General features: G+C 43.3%; 1 protein-coding gene and 1 pseudogene across 1 annotated transcript in view; one reads left to right on the top strand and one right to left on the bottom strand.

Moving 5' to 3' along the window:
* The window catches only part of LOC147673784 (insulin receptor substrate 2-like), a 67764-nt pseudogene extending 48889 nt beyond the window's left edge, over positions 1-18875 (bottom strand).
* URI1 (URI1 prefoldin like chaperone) overlaps positions 1-23752 on the top strand; it is a 466682-nt gene that overhangs the window by 58325 nt on the left and 384605 nt on the right. The gene's annotated exons all lie outside the window — the stretch shown is intronic.

Raw genomic sequence — 23752 nt, forward strand, 5'->3', positions numbered from 1 at the left:
ACATAATTTCCTCAAATTGGGAGCCTCTGCACTTCTCCGGCTCATGGAGCCATTTGGTGTGGGTGGGGTCTGGACCTCAGCTGTGTATACTGCATTGAAATATTAGCAGTTTTTTTGGCTAGTTCTCTGTACAAATCTGTCAACTTACTTTCCCATTTAATCTTCAAATCTGATTCTGTTTAGCTGGACAAGTTTAAAGATATTCAGCTGCTCTAAATGTTTGTTAATCCTGCTGGTCTTCCTACTTATGTTTCCTCAATATCAAATCTTTGCCTTTTCCTCTAAGGTAAGTTAATCCATTCAGTCTTTTTACCTGGCACCTTTGTTTCAAATCAGTTTGAATATTACCATCCCATATTAAAATATTTGGAGTACCATATTGCTATTGATCATTTATTTTTTCTCTTTTCTTAAAAGTTTGTTGTTTTGATATCAGTGGCTTAATCACCTTCATCAAAGTTAACATTTTGAAATCCTTTCCAATCTGACTTTGAATCGTCCAGGCAGTGTGGGCCACAGTTTGCACCACAAAGTTGTATTCAAACTCTTGTGTGCTTTTGCTATGTCAACAGTGAATCTCATTTCTTCTTCCTGTCTAACTTATTGCCCTCATTGCATACATCAATTACACATTCTGCTACACATAAAAAGCAATGGGGTTTTTAGTTTGTCAACCTTTAATACGCAATAAGCAACATATGTGTCTACTGAAGTGGTGAGGAACCCCTGAACCACACTGGATCATGTTATTTTGTATAGGTTGATAGTGATTCAAACGTAAATGATTGTTATTAATATAGTATGTAAATATATACCACTTTTAAATTAGCAGTGAATAACCATATTTTGGGTGCTGTTGGCAAATGGTGCCTGTTAAAGCACATTATAAAACAATGACCACAATTTATATATTGTAAAGACCAATTTAGAGTTCTTTTCAGTGACGTGTAATGGCGAATCGTGATCTTTAAAATACTTAGGGCCAGAGAACTGGTCACTGGTCATCATTGAAAGACTTTCAAGACCACTCTAAAGATGTTGGTGGCCTCTCGCATAGATATTTGCTAAATGGTGACACATGGTACCATCTTGAAGGCTTTTGGTTCTGATTGTAATAACTTTTTGTCAAGAGGGTTGGTAATTCTCCCACCTGTTTAGAAATGTATTTGCAAATGGTAAAGTTGAAGCACTTTATGCCTACAATGATGGTAAAAATCGTTAAATCTCAAGAAAAATTGCATAATAATGTAGTAACATAGTGGTTTAGTATCTTTGATCAAAAAATAAGATTCAAGAACCACTTTCCTCTTTGTTGCAGTTGTCACAGAGAATTTTTGTGAGGTTCTGTGTAAAATGGTGCCCAGTCATATTGTGAAAACTTTATAAGGCTATCAACTACTTTGCACGCTCTTTTTTAAGAAGTCTTTTCCAGTCACAAGGTAAGATAACTCCTCCTTTCAGTGATCGTGCAAGTGGACATCAACTGCATTGTTAAATTGTTTTCTCCACATCATCGTATTTGGATGTGGTTTGCTTTGCTTTGGTTCGAGACGTTCGTTGGGATCCCTTCAGTTCTCAACCCACTGTACCTGTGTCTATATTGTTTTGAACAGGTTTCCCATCCTCCTCCATGTCGAAAATCGAAAAAAATCTCCTAATTGGATTGAGAACTGCAACCCCTGCCTTCGGGCCTAGCCCGTTTAATTTCGCTTCTACTCAAACAAACACCATTGAGTAATCTGCTAATGGAACGGACTCTCAGTGCTTCTCCAAATATCCGCATGCCAAACCTCACAAAGTATGTAACCTGTGCCTGTCTCCTGAGCAAAAGGAAGAAGACTGTGATGCCTGCGGCCCATTCTGCTTCAAAAAGATACTTCGAAACTGCCGGGCTTGACGGAAAGAAATTCAGCTACAAAATATCGAAGACACCCCATATATCTTCAGAGAAGATATCGAAGACGAAACTGAAGCGTCTGCAGCAGAAGAGGCCTTCTCCGCCCAAGGTTCTGATTCTGAGCTACAGATAGAACCATGTTCCAGGTGGTCAAGGTGCCTTGAGTACCAAGGCCCCTTTGCCCACAAAACCCGCTTCCACTAAACGTAAGGCTTCCAGGCCACCACTGCAATCAGTCCATAGTAGGCACAGAGATTGTGCTTCGAACGTACTGGCTTGGCACCGAAAGTGGACTTCAAGCTTTCTGACTCGAGTCGAGATACCACATCTTCGGCACCTAAAGCATCCGTTCCGAAAGACAAAAAGGACAAATCCAGCTCTGCAGCAAATGTTTCACTGCCGAAACAGAAAGATGCTCTTCAAAAGCCTCCGGAGCCAATTCTGGAAACCATGCAAGAAAAGCTAGATCCAAAGATCCAAAACAAAAGAACATTTATATAAAACCAGACACTGTACTTTCACATCCCTATTCACCCAGCACATCGCAAATACCTTAGATTTGTAGAAGCAGGAAAACGCTATCAATTCAAAGTACTTCTGTTCGGACTAACTACTGCACCAAGAGTATTCACCAAATGTCTAGCTGTAGTAGCAGCTAATCTAATAAGAAAACACATTCATGTCTTCACATATCTAGACGATTGGCTCATCAAAACCAACACGCATCTCAAGTGTATACAGCAGACTCGCATTACAGTAAATCGTCCTCATCAATTTGGATTCTAAGTCCAAGCACAAAAATCTCAGCTACAACCCTATCTAGGAGCTATGCTAAAGACTCCCAACAGATTTAGCTTATCCCAATGTAGCCAGAATTTCCAATTTTCAAACACTGCTGCCACAATTTCAAAGCAATCAATATCTAACAGGAAGAACTCTTATGCAATTTTTTAAGGACAATGGCATTGTGATAGTACCTCATGCAAGGTTAAATGTGCGTCCTCTACATAAAAGCACGTCAATGGAATTAATCACAGGGTCAACTAAAGATATAGTGTTGGTAGACAGCCGCACCCATTGCTCTCTGCAGTGGTGGAACACATTTATCGGAAGGGCAGCCCTTTACCAACTCTGTTCCATAGATTGTACTTGCAGCGGACGCATCCCTTACAGGGTGGGGTGCCCATCTACAACATCTAACAGTTTAGGGTCTATGGGACAACAAACACAAGAGTCTCCATATCAACTACCTAGAGTTTCTAGCTGTTCACCTAGCAATAAAAGCATTTCTACCTCACCTGATAGGGAAAGTTGTTCTCGACTAGACAGACAATAGTACAACTATGTACAAAAACAAGGGGGGACCCTCTCTACAGTTGTCATGCCTCTCCCAGACCATTTGGCAAGACATCACAAAAACGAACTACTGTCAATATACCTTCCAGGGATGGACAACAAATGTGCTGACCTCAATCAACAGGATGCCACAACAAGTGTATTAGGGGGAGCTCCACCTCAAGTCCTCTCTCATATTTCCACAAATTGGGATTTCCACAAATAGATCTTGTTGCAACAGCTCAGAACTCAAAATGCCCAAACTTCACCTCCAGGTTCATACACCCTCTATCCAAAGACCATACCCAATGGATGAACTGATCAGGGATATTTGCTTACACTTTTCTGCCTCTTCTTCCATTTCTTGTTCGGAAGCTCAGGGAAACAGCTCTCACCCTTATCTTGATAGCTCCCACATGGGCTCCCCAACTACTGGAGTTTTCAGTGGTCCCACACCAGAAGCTTCACCTCACCTCAAACCTTTTCACTCAGAACCATGGAGAAATCATACATTCAAACCCCAAGGCGCTCAACCTAGTGATTTGGCTCCTGAAGTCATAGTTTGGATACCTAAATCTTCCATCAGATTCCATGACATTTCCTAAAGAAGCAAAAAAATCTACCACTGAAGCATGGTATGCAGCAAGGTGGAAAATGTTTATTTATTGTAATAAAACAATTGAACCACTAGATGCTTCTATACAACAAATGATCTGTTATTACATCTACAATGTGCAGGCCTTGCATACACATCCATACGCCTAGCCCTTACAGCAGTGGCTGCATATGCTCAAAACAGACAACACTTATCTCTGTTTAAAATGCCGGTAATTAAAGCCTTTATGGAAGGACCACCAATAGTTCCACCTGCATGGAACCTTAATATTGTTCTAACAAGACTTATGGGTCCACGCTTTGAACCATTGCACAATTGTCCACTGCAATTCCTTTCTTGGAAGGTTGATTTTTGATTTCTATCACTTCACTATGACCTGCCAGTGAGCTTCAGGCATTAACCTTAACAGAACCATTTTTCCAACTCCATCGGAGACATAGTGGTTCTTCGCACTAACCCAAAGTTCCTTCCAAAAGTAGTCTCTGCTTTTTATATTAATCAATTGGCTAAGTTAACTGTTTTCTTCCCTCAACCAGATTCTGTAGCAGAAATAATAATAATATTAATAATAATAATAATAATAATGCTCTTTTGACATTAACCCCTTAAGTGCTGCCTCGGTGCATTGGCCGACGGCAGCACTACCTCCCCAGTGCTGCGCACGACCATTGGACGTCCATTCAGCACTAGTTCCAATGGACAGCGCAGCACTGGGGAGGAATGTTTAATAGCATCTATGAGGTTAATGTATGTAGATACATTAATGTCAAAAGAGCATTATTATATTGGTAGAACAAGACTTGCGCAAAATAACTTTTTGTTGCTTTTGCTCCCCCTCATAAACGGAAACCTATTTCTAAATATGGTATCTCTAGATGTATTGATAATGTATTCAAACATGTTATATCAAAGCCAAAAAACTTTGTCTATACCTCCTAGAGCACATTCTACCAGTAAAATAGCATCCATGGCCTTTTTAGGTAACATTCCTATAGCTGATATTTGTAAAGCTTCTACATGGTCTACACCACGCACTATTGTGTGGATGTATTAGCACGCCAACAAGCTAATGCAGGACAGGCAGTCCTAAGAACACTTTTTCAAACAATTACAATGCCCACTGGTCAGCCACCGCTTCATGAGGGTACTGCTGTAAAGTTTAAGCAAATCATGTGTATCTACAGCACGGATTATGTTACTTACCTTGTAAGCGACACTAGATGGCAATAAGCATGTGAATCTAGAACTCTACACGCCAAGAACAGATACTTACAGGGTACGTAACCTAATCCCTTCTGGACATTTCTTAACTGATCTGATGCTAATGACAGGATAAGTTGAACTGTGACTTATAGTTGTCTAGTTATTTATATAGTATTATTCGCATTGCCGATCTGAGGCCCTGACAGACTCTAGCAAAATCCCAGTCCCATAAGAGCTAGACTGGTAAAATTACAGCACACCGTGGCCTGTTCCCATGAGGAACAGGGTCAAGACCGATTTGCATATGGCTGGGTCTAAATAGGGGTGGAATGGTGAGCAAAAGAACAATGGATTTAACCCAGATCTCTTGACTGGGGGTGAATGTTTGATTTGTTCTGCATTCTGTCCATCATTTGTCTGTCTTTTGCTTTCTCATCAGATTGTAAGCAGAGCATATGTGGCTGATGCCTCTTAAGTGTCCCTTGGTCCAAAAGCGCCATCTTGAGTCAAAGTTAAAAACAAAAAAGTAAAAAAGGGGGGAAAAAAACAATGCATCTGAAATATACCATTGTCCCAGGTAGTTTCAATAATGCCAAGCAATGCTAATATAGCACACATTAATATTTTACAATGTTGCCTAACTATCCTTTTTCATTCCTCCATAATGTTCTTAAATGTATTTTTGTATGTATTTATCTTTGTCCTCATTTGCCATGCTTGCTTCCAGCTGACCCTTCCAAGTTGCCATACCTGTCTCAGTAGACGGCCCTTGGAGGAAACCTTTGAGAAAACAGCGTAATGTCCCCAAACAGATGTAATCGTAGGACTCAATCAAAAATAGACCAACTCAATCCCTTTCTAATTGAAACACACAAGTTTTCTTCCATCATTCCTTTCCAACCAAGTAGTCGGAGGGGCCATAACTTTGCCACTTTTATTTGAGAAGGTACGACTCAAATCCATCCTATGAGCATATAAAACGGAGTCAAGCCAATCTGCTTTTGAGGGGGGAGATCGACTGGATCCAATGGATGCAAATCTGTCTTCTTCCCAGTAAAATTAGATCGAAAACCAGTTTGTTGCCATAACCTATGGGGTCTCCAGTTTCTGTTGATACCCCTAAAACAATTAAGTCGGGGCTTACCTGGATTTGAGTATGTAAGAAGCCCTTCAAGAACTTGGACATCTTTCCAAAAGACTTGAATATTGGTACAACATCGTCAGCATTTTTTAGTCCACATTTCCTGCAATATGCCTCTTCCGAACCGTTTTGCTAGACTCTTTGGTGACCAATAGGCTCTCTGGAGAGAAAAAAGGTGGTTCCTTCTGAAATGTACCTGGTATAATAACCGAAAAGATACTTGCCATAGTTGGTTGATGCTTCTATTTGTCCCTACAGAGAGTTGGGTGTTCTCAGCCCATCCTCCGTCATATTCATAATTAATCCATACCAGGTTGCCACCACTCCATTGTGGGCTGTTAATCAAATGCTCCTCTAAGTTTTTGGTGCCAGCTTTATCTCCTTCCATGGCTCGAGACCAACTTTGTGGTTGGATACATTTAAACTTTGGTACCATCTTATTTGTAGCATACTGAAACTGCTCCCATGAGACAAGCTTCCCATCTTGAAAGATCTGGCCCCATTCAACAATGCCATCGTCCCTTCGATTCAGAGCCGGGCCTGTATTTCAAACATTCTGGAAGTCCTGGAGAATCCCATACTGGGGTGTACAGTTGGACAAGTTTGATGCTCGTCTGATCTGGGCCCACAATCAGACCGCTGCCTGCAACACTTTTAGTCTAAATTTTTTTTAAGTATCTCTGGTCTCTGAATTTATACATGAATTTGGACTCCACCCCTCCCACTTCATTTAACAAGGCCTCCCATAGTTGGTCATTCCCTGACCCCCGCGCTTCTCTGCTAACACCCATGTATATTATTGGAAATCTGGCAGTGCAATGCCTCCTTTATCATACTCCCCTCTCCACCTTTCTTCTTACTCTTCTTATGCCCTTGGATGCCCGTATAAATGAGTCTGTTCTACCATGGAGTTTTTGCAATCATGTGCTCTTAAAATCGAAGGGGTATTCTGTTCAAAAGAAAGGTACATTTCAGAAGTAGTGACATTTTTATTAAATGTGTTCTTCCCAATATCGTTATTGGGAGATGGGACCAACGTAGTAATAACCTGTTTGTTTCTGCAATTGATTTGTGAAAATTAAGTTCAGCCAATTTTTGTAATGAGTGGCAAATCTTCATGCCCAAGTATTTTAGTTCCCTCTTTATCAGGTTATGGCTCTCCTCTATATTTCGCACCTTAACTTGCGTCTTGGAAGAGGTATCCTTACACCCAGCCACTTTCCCAAAGTTTATCTGATGTTCTAGGCTTTCCGAAGTAGGAAATCAATCTTGTGTATATACTATTACGTCATCCTCGTATAGGGATACCTTCTTCAACCATATATCATACACAACGGGCGTAATCCCCTGATCTTTTTTGCGAAGGGCTCAATATATAAATTAAAAAACAAGGGGGGGAAGGGGACAATCCTGCCAGAACTTTCTTGTTATCTTAAAATTGGATGCAAGGTTACGGTTCAGCAAGATTTTTACTGAATATGCACTATAAATGCCCTGTATAGCCCTGCAGAACTACCTATATTATAATGGCCCTGAAAGGTGTAAATATACTGTCAATTCACCATATCTAATGCCTTGCTGACATTGAGCGTGATAATTGCCAATGGCGTTTTGTTTGCAGTTGCCAGATCAGTAGTCCATATTAGCTTGTGGTTTAGAAGATGCATAAGTCTCCCTCTCATGAAACCTTTTTGGTCAGCTGCTGTCAACCCTCAATTACTTTACTCAAGCTATTGGCTGAAATACTTCCCAAAAACGTATAATCCCAATTCAAAAGTGAAATTGACTATATGATTCGCAGGACATAGGGTCTTTTCCTGTTTTTAAAATTAAGGTAACTGCTTCTTCCTCCCAAGATTTCAGGAGCAGAGCTCCTTCTTCCCAAATCTCTTCAAAGAGCTGGGTAATTACTGAGCATATTGAATCATTTAGTTTTAAGAAAAATTCATTAGGAAGGCCGCCTGGCCCAGCTGCCTTACCTCGCTTACCTTTGTTAATCAGTAGTAGTACCTAATTCGGAGTTATTTCCCCCTCGAGGGTCTCCTTCTCTTCAACTGAGAGTTTCAAACAGTCTGGCTTCCCAACCAATTGTCTGACACATTCAACTCCTGTTGGACTTGGCCCTTTCTGCAGGGTCATCCCTGAACTTTTTGCCTTCCTCCAATATTCTCTCTGACCTGTTTTTGTTGGTTTAGTGACTCAGGGCACTTTACCACTGCTGACCAGTGCTAAAGTGCATATGCTCTCCCTATGAAAATGTGTATATTAATTGATTTCCCTGATTGGCTCATTTGATTTACTGTCAGTTCCCAGTAAAGTGCACCAGGAGTGCCAAGGCTTGTAAATACAAATACTGCTAGTGGGCCTGCAGCGCTGGTTGCGCCACACACCGAAGCAGCCTTTTAAAATGTGTTTAAGGTCTGCCGTTGCAGAACCTGCGTGCAGTCTGGTACTGTCATGCTAGCTGGGCAAGTGCACACACTTGCCAGCCCCTAAACCTTCCCTTTACTTCATGTGAGTCACCCCTATGGTAGGCCCTAGGGCAGGGTGCATTGCAAGCATAAGGTAGGACAAGCCCTGATGTGTGTGGCATGTCCTAATAGTGAATTACAGCCATTTTCGTTTTTCACTATTGTAGGCCAGGATGGGCTGCTGGAATTATTACACCCTATAATCCCAGCAGGCTCAGGGAACATGGTAGAATGTCAAGTCTAGTATGCCTGAACTCAGAATAATAAAATACTTCTTTTAGTAAAGTTTATTTTAATATCCTGTGTTTGCAAATGCTACTTTTAGAAAGTTAGCATTTGCTTGCCTAACCATTTCAGCCCGCCTCTGCCAGGATGTGTATCTGCAGTCTGGGTTGTGTGAGTGACAGGGCTAGGGATGACAGGTGGTGGGAGTGCCCCTTGACTCTGAATAGGGCTGTGCTCTGCCACCACCTCCTGGGGAGCGACTGATGACTCTGCCCAACACCTGGTCCAGGAAGAGGGAAGACTGTCAACAACATGCTCCTGGCTGTCCTTATCTCCATGCCGGCTCCACCTCCTGCGGAGCGTCTGCTGCCCTGCCCCACACACTGAAAGCAGAAGGCACACCCTGCACACCAAAGTGCTCAGAGACTGAAAGAAACTATGCAAGGCCCCCCTGGCCTGGCAAGACAAAAGAAATACTATATGAAAGAAGGAGCCCTGCTCCCAAAAGATCAGATCCTGTCAGCCCCAAGAAGAATCTCTGCAGGAGGAAAAAGGACCTTGCTGCTAAAGAAAACAAGAAGAAACCTGCAAGGACCCATTGACCCCCCCTGGCCTTATTCCTGCAACCACGGGGCCTCTGACAATCTCAAAGGGCGTGTAGTTGAGCTGGTCCCCTGACTAGAGTCACAGGACCATTGGACTCTGCCTGATCCTCTCTGACCCGCTGCTGGGTCCCCCCCTCTGGAGTGCCTTGCTCTCCCCTCGGCAGCCTGTGCCTGGCCGCTCCCGCCTTGAGCCCCCACCGCTTCCTCCAGGAGCCGTGCCCGCTCGGCCGGATTGCCCCGCACCCTGTCCTTGGTTCGGCATTTTGTGCCTGGTCTCTCCCGCCTTGAAGCCCCCACCGCTCCGGCTGAGCGGTCACGGCTCCTGGAGGGATCGCCCCGCACCCTGTCCTGGGTTCAGCAGCTGGTGCCTGGCCTCTCCCGCCTTGAAGCCCCCACCGCTCCCTCCAGGAGCTATGACCACTCGGCCGGATCGCCCCACACCCTGTCCTTGGTTCAGCAGCTTGTGCCTGGCCTCTCCTTTCCTTGAAGCTCCCACCGCTCCCTCCAGGAGCCGTGACTCGTTCGGCCGGATGGCCCCGCACCCTTCCTCGCGCTCTCCTCTGAGCCGCACTCCCCCCTGCAGCCCCCACTGCTGGAAACCACAGGCTGCGATCTCCTCTAGGCATCTGACGTCGCCTCTCCCCGCTTCCAGCCGCCACAAATCCCCGCACATCTCTTCAGAGGCTGGTACGCCTTGCTCCTCTTTCCGGACTCAGGGTCCGCAAGGTTTTCTTTCCCTGCCTCTGGCTAACCAGGAACAGTACACGCCTTGTACTGTACGCTTTCATCAACTCACATTTAACTGTATGCGGTAATTTTAAAAGAAAGTACGGTGCGCACTCTGCTTTGACAACCGTACGCCTCCTATTGCCTTTAGTGAACTGTACGCTTCATATTGCATTAAGAAGCTGTACGCCGCGTCCACCTGCTCACGCGAGATGCGTGAGCATCGGTAGGGTCTTGGGATTTCTCCCCTTCTAAGCACACAAGAGCGCTACGAAGTGTACAACTCGCCCAAACAGGGCTGAAACCTTGCATTAAGGGTTTTTGACATTAGGGGAGTGTTGAAACCTGCATCTTAGGCTTTAGGAAGAACTCTGAAGCCCCCCCCCCCTGTTTTGATGACCTAAGTAATTGTGACAGGAGAAAAATAGCTGAAACACTGCATTGAAGTTATTTTTGAGCGGAAGGAAATGTGGGAACCTACAAAACAAGTATTCCTAAAGGAACTCTGGTAATTGAAAGTAACCTTACAAAGAACACTTGCCATTCTCTTTTTTTTTAACTGCTGTGGCCCCTAATTTGAAAACGTTATAACAGGTCTTGTGATAATTTGCCTGCATATGTATAATTTTACATAAAGTCTACGTATTTGTTATATAAATACGCCTGGTGTCCATTTGTAGGGGAATCAATGTGTTTACTGTGTATGATCATAAATGCTTAACTCCATGAACGCCCTTAAGATCAGCCTTGACTGCTCGCGCCACACATCCTAGAGGGTGAGCAGGGGTTATTCTTGAGGGGTAATCTCCCACCCTGACTGGAGATGAGGGTCCCTGCTTGTCGCTGGTACTTACCTGCGCCAACCAGAGGCCCCCATTTCCAGCAACTCCTTAGTAAATAGAGTTTCAATAAATTCAAGAAAAGCTTGCTCCACTTCATGGACATCTGTTAGTCTGGTCACTGTTCTTCTACATTTTATTTCTCTTATCTAATTTCTTACCAATTCAGTCTTAGTCTTCCACGCCAGGAATTTGCTCGCATTCTCAATATATTCGAAGCATGCTAGTTTACTAGCATCCCAGCGAGTCTAGACCCTCTACTCCAGAATGGAACTAAGGCGATGTTTTTGCTCCTGAAGCTCTTTCAGTTGCCTCTCAATTTCGTCCTCTGCATCTATTTGCTCCCAACACTTTTTTCCAACACCCCAATTTCATGCTCCAAATCTTCAACCCTTTTCTTATATTGCTTAGTCTTTTGAGCAGAAAGACTGATCAAAGCCCCCTTATATACACTTTAAAAGTGTCCCATACTATGTGTGGCAGCTGACTTACTATTGTTCTAAAAATAATGTAACTGTCCTTGTTCTTTAAGTGTCAATTACTCTCTGATCGTTTAATAGGGAGTGATTTAATGTCCATCTTCTCATCTTTCTACCAGAGTCTACTTTTAACTCTAAAGTCACTGCCTGTGATCAGACAGATGTGCGGGTAGATACCAAACATCTGCTCTAAGTGACTTCTCTAGCAAAAAACACTCCATCCTGGATAGGTGATTATATTTCTTTAAAAAAAAGTTAATTGATTTTATAGGTTTGTTTTTGTTCTCCAAAATAAAGCATGAATACAAAACAATAATACTGCGTACAATACATCAATTGAGACATTAATGAGCCAATAAAAGAAAAAGAGAAAAAGAAGGAAAAAAAACATAGTAGTTGGTAATTATACAGTTCAACAGAGCGTGCGAGAGGGGTGTATGACCCTGTACTCCTATCGTTAATAGTCTTTAAAGAAAAAAAAGGTTGGATAGTTCATTATGTCCTTATTTCATTTCATTCATATTAGAAAACAGAGTAAATAGATCCAAAATTAAAATAGTAAAATAACAGATATACCAAGGATTACCTCGTTCTTTAATCAACTAGATCCGTGATAGGTCCCCAGATTTGCTGTCCCCGCGCTTTCGTCCTACGTCCTTTTAGTTTTATTATTGATGATTCAATGTTATATGCAGCAAATAACCTTGAGCGCCAGTTAGAAAAGGTTGGGGGATCAATAGTAAGAGAGGTTATACACAAACGAGCAATAGCCATAGCTATAAACAAAAAGCCTGTCTCCGATCTCGCCCTACTGTCCGCTGCAGAGTTCTTTCCTATTCCCAGAATGAGAAGAGAGGGTGTAACTGAGACTGGTGATCCCAAGGCTACGTTCAAAAATATTTCTATATCTTTTATAAAAGTAGAGAGTTTTGGTTGAGAATAGAACATATGTACAGTATCCGCTGCCTAAGATCGCATCTGTTACATTTCCCTTCCCTCACTCCCCTCCATTTGGCGACCTTTGCGGGAGTATAGTACAAATCAAAAACTTCATAAAATGCTGGCTCTTAAGGTTCCTAGTGATCAAAATCTGATTCGCAAGAGGCAGAGTCCTCCATGTCAATTCCTTCCTCCATACACTTGTTTGCCCATTTATCCCAATATACTGCCACTTCGTCAGGGAGAGAATCAAGTAAAATATGATAGATCTTCCCTAATCGAAAGTTCTTTTGAACAGCTTCGACCAAGGGTATCTTTTCAAAGTTCGAGGTCACTCTACGTATATTTTCCCCCAGGAAGCTTCAATCTGCAAACATTCATAAAAATCCTCTCTGCAAAGGCTATACTCTTACTGTAATTTTTCAAATGTTACACAATGCCAGTCTCTAAAAAGATCCCCCAGCGAGGAGATACCCTTATTAACCCAATCAAAAGTAACCCTATCCCTGAAGATTGATGGTAGCGAGCCTGTGGTTTCAAATGGGGTATGTGTGCAAGTTGGAAATCTTAAGCTTACGCTGAACCGGTTTCCACACCTTGTATGCCGCTCTCACAATTTTAAACCTGGTCTTTTTGTAATAGCTGGATTTCAAGAACCGAGACCAGGCAACCCTTCGCTTGACTCCCCAAACCCAGTTCATATATAGACTGGCTGCTCTCCATTGGTATATCAGCCTTGACACCAACTAGTAAGATGGCCATATGCTCTAGTATAGCTGCCCAGTAATAAAGCATAAATCTGGGGATAGTCAGCCCCCCACGTTGTCTTGAGAGGATCATCAATTTGGTTGCTCTTCGAGACCTACGATAGCCTCAAAGGAACCTGGAACATACCCGTTCTAGTTTTGCAAAACAGGAGGAAGAAAACTCAATGGGGATGTTCCTAAAAAGATACAAATATTTGGGTAGAATTGACATTTTGATAACATTGCTTCACCCAAAAAGGGAAAGGTATGTATGGTCCAGTCTCGCCAGTTTCTTATTGGCGTTTTCAATTATTGGACTAATATTTAAGTCTGGTATTTTATCAACCGCAGCTGTAATTATGATACCAAGGTAGGTAGCTTCTGAAACTACTGGGAAGTCCAGAGGGCAGGTAATTCCTGAGCAGAGTATTTGAGTTTTATCCACATTGAGCTTATACCCTGAAAAAGCTCCAAATTGAACTGCTAGATCTTTCACCACTGGAAAGGCGGAGACTACGTCTGACGTGAGAACGGCAATATCGTCGGCGTATGCCAGTGCCCTATACTCAATCTCCCCTATCCTTACCGCTTTAATATGGATGTTCAAATCGAGTTTCCTTAAAAAGGGATCAATATACAGGGAAAAGAGGAGGGGTGAGCAAGGACACCCCTGCCTCATACCTCTGCTGATGGTAAATGGCTTAGAATCCTGCCCAGAAATCCGGATCACCGCTCTGTTGATAAATACATTGCTTTAACATCCTGCACAGAGCATCTACTTAGCCCCTTCCTATGTAGGACAGACCACACGAACCACCAGAAGACCCTATAGAATGCTTTCTCAGCGTCCAAAAGGAGAACCCCCAGCGGTGACCTCAAGGCCTGTGCCCAATCGGGAAAGACTGTTACACGGCGGACATGATCTGCCGTGTCCCTTCTTGGAATGAACCCGTTTTGGCGTAGCGATACCAGAGGGGTAATAACCTTTCCTAGTCTAACTGCAAGAAGTTTCGAATACATTTTACTTTTGCAATTGATCAAGGTTATAGGCCTGTAGGAAGCTGGATTGAGTTCAGGCTTATTTTTTCCGAAAAACAATAAAGGTTGTCTTACGGCAAGGGGTATAATTGTTGATTCGGACAGTTTCAAATAAAAGTATGTCGTCATTTAAGAACAAACGTTTTATAAAATTCTAGAGGAATGTTATCTGAACCAGCAGCTTTGTCCATGACCAGTGAGGTTATTCCAAGGTATATTTCCACCCATGTAAACTGGGCTTCAAGTTCCTCATTTTGCTCCTGGGTTACCTTCATTGTTTCCATATCATTAAAAAAGTCTTCCGGAGAATTTGACCCTATTACAGCAGGCCCCTCAGCATAGAGTTGACTATAAAAGTTTTGAAAAACACTCAAAATCACTGCCGGAGTATCCTTGACCTGCCCTACATGATCCTGAATTTTACAGATACGATTAACTACCTCACCTGTTGCATTTGTTTGGCCACAACCCTGCCTGTATTTCCCCCAGCTGAATTCTACTCATTAATTTATATTCTACTAATCTTAATTGGTCTACCCAGTTTTTTATTTCCTCCTGTATTGATTTTTGCCAGGCTATAGTAAAGTTCAATGTTTCCCCTCGGACAGCTGCTTTAAAAGCATCCCACACAGTACAGACTGACGCTGTTTTCCGATTAATAGAAGAAAATTCCTCAATCCACTTGACCATATGAGTACAGTATTAATCATAAAACAGAAGCTTCCTCTCAAAGGTCCAGGGCCTCTAAGCCTTTGAGATCCCCTCTCAATGGAATCTCTTTTGTTAAAGGATTGTGGTCTGAGATGATTCTCGGAAAGAACTTAATCTTACTCATCGCAGTAAATTGATTAGATAAAAAGAAATGGTCCAGCCGAACTAGTTTATTGGGGGGAGCCGAGTAAAACGGGAACCCAGGATCAGATGATTTAAATTCATGCCAGCTATCAAAGAACTCCTATTCCTTCACCAATCCTTGGAGAGCTGTGAAGAATCTGGTTTTCCTACCTTGATAAGGGAGAGTACCATATAAATTGAACTTACTGTCTAAATGGATGTTAAAGTCCCCACAAAATACTAAAGGGTGTGGCCATAGAGCAAATTCAACACTTAAAAAATGTAAAAGATCCGGATTGTCCACGTTTTATCCGTAAATAGAGCAAAGTGGTATGGGAGTGTTATTTACTATAATTTCAATAATGGCCCAGGGTCCCAGATTGTCAAATTTGACTTGTTTATATGACGCCACCCCTGGCCTGCCAAGAGAAGCCACCCCCCTAATAGTTGTGCCTTGCCCGGTACAGGCCAACACTTCAAGCCCAAGATCCCTCAGCCACCACCGCTTACTCCACTGTATATGGGTCTCTTGAAGGCATAGTAAGTCAATATGCATATAACGAAGCTGTTTGGCTAACATGCTCCGCTTTCTCCTATCTTTGAGACCACATATATTAAGTGAGCAAATGCGCAAACTACCCATCATCCTTATGGTTTATATACTCCGAATCATACATTGCATGATAATGCAAAGCTTTGAACACTGTAGCAAAGCACCCTCCTAACTTATTTTTCCATGTAGCAGCATAATCACAAAACATAGAACAAACTAAAACCCCTGCAACACTCCCCCTTCCACCCCACATCCTTGACCCCTGACTCTCCTGCCCCCCATAACCCTCCCTTCCACCCAACGTGTGAGGCTTAAGGACCATTGGTCCTCTGTGATGGAGAGCTAACTGCAACCCCTCTCTCGCCTAAGCTCCGATCTCCCCTCCCCCCCCCCCCCCCCCCCCCCCCCCACCATGAAAGAAAAGAGGAAAAGAATAGTAAGGTCCCCTCCACTGATTTAAATCCATCCAGAGCGGGCTTCAGAAAAGGGAAAAAAAAAACACCTTGGGACATTTGGAGTGGCAAAGATCCGCACAGATATAATTATATACTTGAGTACATCAAATCGATCTCTCTGCCTATCCTACATTGCGTGCAGGAATTCCTTTCCTGAGACTTCAGAAAGGAAAAATGTTGCCTCCCCCTTTAAAACCACTTTCAGTTTAGCAGGATAAAGCAGAAACACATGTGCCCCCTTTTCCTGAAATCGTGGAATTAGTTGGCCAAGCTGCCATCTTTTTTTCGACTGTGACCTGGCAATAGTCAGGTCTCGCAAAAAAACTCACACCCCTTCCCTGCCCTTTTTCTATCTGGTCTAGCTAAATCGTACAGTGCCTCTTGGGCCAGGAAGTTATCGAGACAAATCAAAATGGCACTGGGTTTTTCAATACTTTGGCAAGTCTTTTTTTGCTGATTTAAAAGGAAACCGGTGGGCCCTCTGAAGTTCATTCTTCCAGTCCCACTCCCTTAGCTCAGGGAATGCTTCAATAAACAGTTCCACTACAAATTGAGGAACATCTGCACCTTCCTTGCCTTCCGGAATGCCCAGTATACGTAGTTTATTTCTTCTTGACCGGTTCTCAAGGTCAGTCAGTTTCCACATTGTATCCATCTTCTGAGCTTCCAGGGGTTGAGTAATTGCTCTTTGCACTCCTAGTTCGTCCTCCAGTGTGGAGATTCTGGCTTCTGCTTCTCCTATTCTAGCAGCAAAGTCAGAAGCAGGTCTTAGCCACACTCAGGATTGAGTTCTGCAATTTATGGTAACCCCCCTGGATTTGTGAGCTCTCCACCTGAGTCTCCTCCCTATGAGCCAGAATACTTTGATATATGGTTGAGAGGGTTATTTCGCTAGGTATGACTTGATCTAAGCTTCGGGCTCCTAAAGTTATCGCTTCATTGGTTGCGTCGTTTCCGTCAAGTTTAGAAGAGAGAGAATAATCCCAAACCATTGAGCCAGCTAGCCCGGGATCTTGCCTAGAGAACGGGGGTCTGAAATATATGGAAAGTTTTCTCCAAACGCTCCCTCGTCCATGTGGAAGACTGCCTGCATCGCTCTCTTCCTCCGCCCAATCCTTCCCAGGACTTTCGTCCCCTGAAGAGTTAGAAGGGTCAGACATAGACTAAAATGTATCCCCTGAGTCTCCATCCTTCATGTGACCCAAAGTTTCTTCATTTTGGAGGTCAGAAGAAAGTTTAATTGCCAGTGGGTCTAAGCACACAATTTGCTAATTTTCCTGGCCCTCGCTTGAGGGGACTACTTTTCCCATAAGGCATTGTTCTGGCATTCTGGCAATTTTCCTCGCTCTCACTGGTTCCTGGCTCCAAATTCATTACTAGTTTCTCCTGGCATGTTTCAGATCCGGAAAGTTTGGTTCCTTCACCCATCATATCTTGCATCTCAGACCCCCAGCTTTACCAGCAGCGCCTAGATCTCTTAAATTGCTAGAATCTATCCCAACTGTAAATAAAGAACCTTGATTTAGAGCCTCCTTGGATGACCCAGGATTTTCAGATTCTGCCGGTAGCGGAGGAGACGCTGTTGTTTTCGTGGGGGATTTAACTCCAGCCAGCGCGATCTTTTGATTATGCGCCTTGAACATCGAAGAGACCGTCTGGCGAGTGCGAGCAGATATGCCTCCTCCATTCGCTCGACCCGCCGCCCGCTCTGCAGTTCCTCCTACTCCGTGCCGACTAGCTGCTGCTCCTATTGCTGACCGTTTTTTTTTCACCTTACCTTCAGTTTTTTCGGGGCTTCCAGAGCCCACTGGCTGTCCTCTAGGCTTAGAGCTCTTTCCTGTATTTTTTGGAGCCATCAGACACCGAGCAGGAACAGGTCGCCAAAGCCGCTGCCCATAGGAGGGGGCCCACAGAAGTCAGTCGTGAGGGTGCCGGGAGCTCCAAACGCCACAGCCACGAATGCCAGATAATGCTAGAGAGCACAGTAATTTCTTCCTCTTTCTCTCGTCACATCCACACCGCCTCAGACCATGTACATTGAAGGGGGAACGTCGCTCAGGAGAGCACATAAAGTCAGCTCACTCCGCTAGTAGAGTGCCTGCCATCTTGCCCCTCTCAACTATAAAAGTGTTTGTTCTCCCTCCAGTTTCCTTTCCGCACTTTCAGCAGCCTAATTTTATGCATTCTATCATTGTTCTCCAAGGACTCATATTTATCTTGGCTATCTTTGAATTTCACCTTCAGCCTATCAACTCATGCCTATCCTGAGTTGTGGTTTCTTTAAGTTCCGCCACTAAAGCTTCCAATGCATATGTTCTTTGAGATAGTGATTCCAACTTCTCATCGAGGCCCTCGCAAACACCCTGACTCTCAGTTTGATGAGCTTGAGAGGTAGCAAATCCATATTTATCCTCCTCCGAAAGAGCTTTTATTAGCTGTTCGAAAGAGCCGGCCTGAGCTAGAGTCTTGTTCTCTACAGGGTTTATTGGGAGTGACCTGAGGAGGGACCTCCAGTTCGGGTAATTGCAGGTACTTCATAATTCTATTCTAGTCCTACATCTCCTGGACCCACGTACACATTGTTGGGTTTTGACCTTACTGGGGTAATGGCATTGCCTTCTATCTCTCCTCTCTTTTCTGTATTTGCTATTGTGTCCTCTTCTGCTAAGCACTGATATTGATTTGGACTAACCAGAATCAAAAGTGTTTTCCCTGTGTCTGTACTGTAATCTTGGCACTGCTCTTCCAATGTATCCTTGGGCCCTTTACCCATTATAACAGGCACTGCTCTTCCAATGTATCCTTGGGCCCTTTACCCATTATAACAGTTACTGCATCAGAACTTAAGTCTAGGACCACTGCAGGGAGAACTTGTTGGGTGTTGGAGGAAAGGGAGACCCTCCTGGGTTCGAGTCTTTTCTCACATACTTTGAAGTCGGACCTAAGAGAGGGGGTAATCTTTAAAGTCTTAGGTTTAGAGGACGGAATTCGCCTTACCCAACCGCTGTGATTGAAGATTCCCAAGAGCCCCTTGCTGCTTTATAAGCGGTACACTCGCTTCTTCCTCCAACATCGGAGAGTTATTTTTTCCCACCCTCGTGGCTTTTGCTATCACTTTTACTGGTCAGACTTCCTCCCCTGTGGGGGTTGTTCCTTAGATGTATTAAAGTCACCAACCCTTCCGGCACTCTTTAGTGTATACCCGTTTGGTTTCTGTGCCTTCCCCTTCATTAGCCAAACCGCTTCCGTCTTCCTACCTGGACAGTTTCAAGCTTGAGTGCCTCCTCCCCTCCTCCAGTCTTCCATCTGAATATGCTGGTTGTTCGAAAGGGTCCAGAGATTTGTATATGCTTGTACTGTATCCGAGCATGCGATGTAGCTTCAGGCAGTGCCTGAGTCGTGTAGTGCAGGGTTACAGAAGTTGCCTCTGCCGCAGCAATTCCTCCCTCTCCATGCGAACCTGGAAGTGAGTCTGCGGGCATTCCTCACTTCTTGGGACCACCCTCCTACAGCGCTCTCCCTCCAGGACGTCCCTGGTCAACCACTAAATGCACTATTCCTGTGACACGCTCACCGCTGGTCTCGCCTCACTGCACTGAGCTTTCTCTAAACTGCACCAAAGTTTCTCCAACACCTCGTGGAGAGAAGCTCTTTGCACCATTCTCCTGTCCAAACATCGCCCGTAAGCAGAGATTTCTTACAACCTTAACACCTACACAGTCATACGCCACCTTCCTTTAGCAATTCACATGGTGTGTGTATCCCCCCAACTCCCGGTGAGCTCGTGGACAGCCGCTAGCTGGATGCCATTTTCTCCTCCATTGACACCTTTCCATAATGTTCTTAAATTTATTTTCCAAGCTTTCACTGTTGTCTGCCAAATCCATTTGACTCAGCCCGGCTCCTGATCAATAATAGGATCTCTATCATGCTTATAGAGTTTCTAAAATGTCCAAATTGGTACAGTTTTTTAACTTTCCAAAATACTCCATAAAGCACTTCCTATTTTCTGTAAACATCACGTTATATACACTTTGTAAGCTTAAAAAGCTCCAGTTAACACAATACGTGGTATTTCCCTAATTCTTGTTTTATGGCTAGGGCTCACTCACTAAAGCGGCTTGTCTAGTGGCGCTTAAGAAGTCTGTTTTGGACCTTTCCTTCCACCTCCCATTCTGCATTCAAAGGAAGAAGGCAATGGCACTGTTGCAGAGGGAATTATTCTGTTCTAGCCATTCTGTCTCACGCTTTACTCACGATGCTCTGTTCATCTGTGATCACTTTATGCCTTCTGATATCATGCCTCTTATGGGGTCTTTTTCACTAAGCGTGCAGTTTCCTTTCCGTGCTTTTAAGAGGATCCAACCTTAATTCCTCAGTCTGTGATCCTGGTGCCTTTGCCTTGTCCCAGATAATCTGATGGGGATCAAGTTTCAAGGGAGTAATGTTGCCGGACTCCTTAGACTCACCTTCCAAGGAAAGGAATTAATTGTCCAGTGTAATATTACCTAAGAAAATTGACAATTGATTTACTCCCTTGATACGTGAAGATTTAGGATTAAAAAAGCAGCTTGTGCCTATTTGTTTTTAATAAGCTGCTGTAAAACCCACTCTTTCCAGACTGCCTGCCTTACATTTTCAATTGCTTTCTATTTATTTCAATCAAATGTAGCATTAATACTTTTAGAAAGCTTTGGAGTGTTTAAAAAAAAAAAAAAAAAGCCCCTTCTGAATATACTTCTGATCTGGTGGTTGGTCTATTAGTATAATGTTAGTGTCATTTAGCAGAATCCTAAAGATTTGGTAACCCATGTTGATTTTATTTATTCATTGGCTGATTGTGGAGTCAGCCAGGAAAAAAAAAACCTGTAACTTTATTGTTTTTTTTGTTGTTTTTCCCCACCACAATAGTTCTAGAGTGAATGATTTCTCATGTTTGAGGTTTCAAGTTTTTGAACAAAGCTGGAGCTGTTAATGCCCATTTGATTTTGATCTACTTTCTGAGAAGTCTTGTTAAGAGCTCCTTTATTCTTTTTTTTATAGTTTATTTATACTTTTTCATATTATAACATCAATATAACCTCATTATTTTCACTGTGTTACAGAATACATAGCAGCAAATTGATAGACTCATTTCGTTCAGGAATGATATTAAAACACTGTTCATAGCAAAAATATACAATAAACACATTAACATCGCATAGAATGTCAGTAGTCAGTCGATTTAGTTAACATCTAGGCAGTGAATGGACCCCATATGTCACGTGGTCTTGAAGCATTAGGCAGTTCTTCCGCATAACATGTAAGTTGATCATGACAATATGCTATATCCTTTAACCAATGTGTCCATTTAGGTGCAGTTCTACCATTCCATTGTAGCGAGAGACTGCGCTTCGCCAACAATATCGATTTAGCCGCTAATTTCCGATGAGTAGCTTTTAGCTGCAACACATTTCCTAACCGACAAATATTCATGTTATATGCTATTTGTTCGCCCACCATTTCTGTTAAAGCTACTGTAACTTTCCCACAGAAGTCAGCCACTTTAGGACAGCTCCATGCCAAATGTTTAAAATCAGCCTTATCTGCGCCACACCTTTTACAGCAGTGCGAATCCCTCAGGCCATACTTACGGAGTTGTGCTGGCGTATAGTACATCTAGTGAACATATTTATAGTGTATCAGCATGAGATTTCCATTTGAAGTAAATTGACCTGTTAGCCTACAGCACGTTGCCCAGTCATCCTCTGTTAGTGATTGGGGCAAAATAGCATTCCATTTGCCCATGGGGCCTAAACTAACAGCCGTCTCATCTATCTGTGAAGCTCTATACAATCGAGTAACCAATTTATTCCGAGTTTGAGTAGTGTATAGAATTTGTAAAGCCCCCAAAGTTGGAGGTTCATCAGGGAAACCGGGATATAACGCCCTCACTGCAGCTCGTAGTCTACTGTATATCAATGTCAACACGACACTTTTCCTCGTCCCCCACACTAGTCTGGAGATCAATACATTTTCACTTGGGATATATATATCGCCCATTGTGTGCGCACATACATTTTGTAAAGCCTTTAGGGAGCCCGTTTCACTCATCACAAATATCGCCTTATGATGCACCAGGGGCATTGCCGGTGCATACAGTGGTAACCTCTGTGCACGTTTCCCAAATTCACTCAAGGCATGAGAGGTACACTGTACTGTATACACTTAATTTCTTTCAAACACTGTGGTATCATTAACAATCATTGCTTTTAGTGGTATTGGGTGGACCGCTTCTGCTTACACCGCAACATGTGGTGTGTATGGTGGCATGTTTTGCCAGTAAAAGGCATATTGAGCTTGTGCACATAAGTAATATAATTGCATATCAGGCACCGTAAGCCCACCCATCTCATATGGCAACGTCCATACCACCCATTTAACAGGTTTTTTTTTTTTTTTTTTTAACCTCCCCAGACTAACGTGATCAGTAATGCGTGCAGTGTAGTTAAAAAATGTTGCCTCAATTGAATGGGAATAGTTACAAACCAGTATAAAAATTTCGGAAGGACCACCATTTTAAGCAAAGCCACTCTGTCTGCAAACGTTAATGGTAGCTGAATCCATCTAGTGACTTGCTCCTCAAGTCGAGATATCGCAGTGCCATAGTTTGTGCGTATAACGGTCTTTGGGTCTCTATGAATACAAATACCTAGGTATTTTACTGGGTCTGTACTCCCTTCTAATGGGTATCCCATTTCATCCTGCTTTGTGCCTACTATCAAAGAGATCACAACCGACTTGTTCCAATTAATTCTCAGAACTGAATGCCAGTCAAATCTAACATATTCTCTAATAAGTTGTTCCAATACACCGCTGGTTCGCGCACATACAAGACCATGTAGTCTGCATACACGGACACCGCTAATGGCCGCTGGAGGAAACGCAACGCTGCCCGTGCATGTCGCTGCTGCAATATACAGGCCAGTGGCTCCAACACCACTGCAAACAGAGGTGATAGAGGGCAGCCCTGCCTTGTTCCGCGTCTAATTGGAAATGTATCAGACGTCGGCCTGTTAATATGCACACGAGCCACTGACGCCGTGTATAGCAACTTGATTCAATTGGTATAAATGTATGGCACACCCATACGATGTAACACTGCAAACATATACCTCCAGGAGATAGAATCGAATTCCTTTGCGGCGTTCAGCAGGACCGCCGCTGCATGCAAGGCAGGATCCAGAAGATGCATTACAGCAAAAAGCGTCCGTAGGTTGTTGGCTGTGGAGCGTGTAGTAATAAATCCTGATTGATCAGGTAACACCATGACCGGTACCGGAAACCTCAAACTGGTTGCTAGCACTTTCGCTAGTATCTTGACATCAGTGGTCATTAGTGACAATGGCCTATATGATTTACAGTTATCAGGTTCCTTTCCTGGTTTCAGTAGGGCGATAATTAGTGCTTCGCGAAGTGTGTCTGGAAGCCGCTGCTGTTCGTAGGCTTCATCGAACATATTGCGAAGATGTGGGACCAGTATGCCGATGTACTCTTTTATAATACTTCGCTGGGAGCCCGTCTGTGCCTGTAGCTTTGCCGTTAGGCAGAGCTAGTATAGCGTCAGGTATTTCATCTATCATTAGCGGGTGCATTAGAAAGTCTTGTTGA

This window comes from Lissotriton vulgaris, chromosome 12 (genome assembly GCF_964263255.1).
Source record: "Lissotriton vulgaris chromosome 12, aLisVul1.2, whole genome shotgun sequence".
In the NCBI taxonomy this organism is placed as follows: domain Eukaryota; kingdom Metazoa; phylum Chordata; class Amphibia; order Caudata; family Salamandridae; genus Lissotriton; species Lissotriton vulgaris.